The following is a 244-nucleotide window of genomic DNA, read 5'->3' on the forward strand; positions in this document are numbered from 1 at the left end:
TTTTTGTCGCGCTACTCGCATGGTGGTTCAGGAAGTGTGTTTGTTTTGAGTGTTCACGTGCAGGAGCAGTGGTGACACTCAGGCACTGAGGTTGGTGGTGACTGGATGAATAGCGGCAACACGGACTTGTTGTCCGTGCCCTGTACGTGCGGCGGCGACGGTAGGGTGATATGGCGGACGTGTTGACACGGCATTTGGAGAATGGCACCGAGCGTTTTGCAGCGTGCGTTTCGCGTAGGCACAG

At 56.1% G+C, this 244-nt stretch overlaps 1 protein-coding gene across 1 annotated transcript in view; it reads right to left on the minus strand.

The window, feature by feature from the left end:
- EMH_0067140 (uncharacterized protein) overlaps nt 1–244 on the minus strand; it is a gene marked incomplete at both ends in the record, with an annotated part of 3,195 nt that overhangs the window by 2,098 nt on the left and 853 nt on the right. The gene's annotated exons all lie outside the window — the stretch shown is intronic.

The sequence above is a fragment of the Eimeria mitis genome, genomic scaffold (genome assembly GCF_000499745.2).
Source record: "Eimeria mitis Houghton genomic scaffold, Emh_scaff3548, whole genome shotgun sequence".
Classification (NCBI taxonomy): Eukaryota; Apicomplexa; class Conoidasida; order Eucoccidiorida; family Eimeriidae; genus Eimeria; species Eimeria mitis.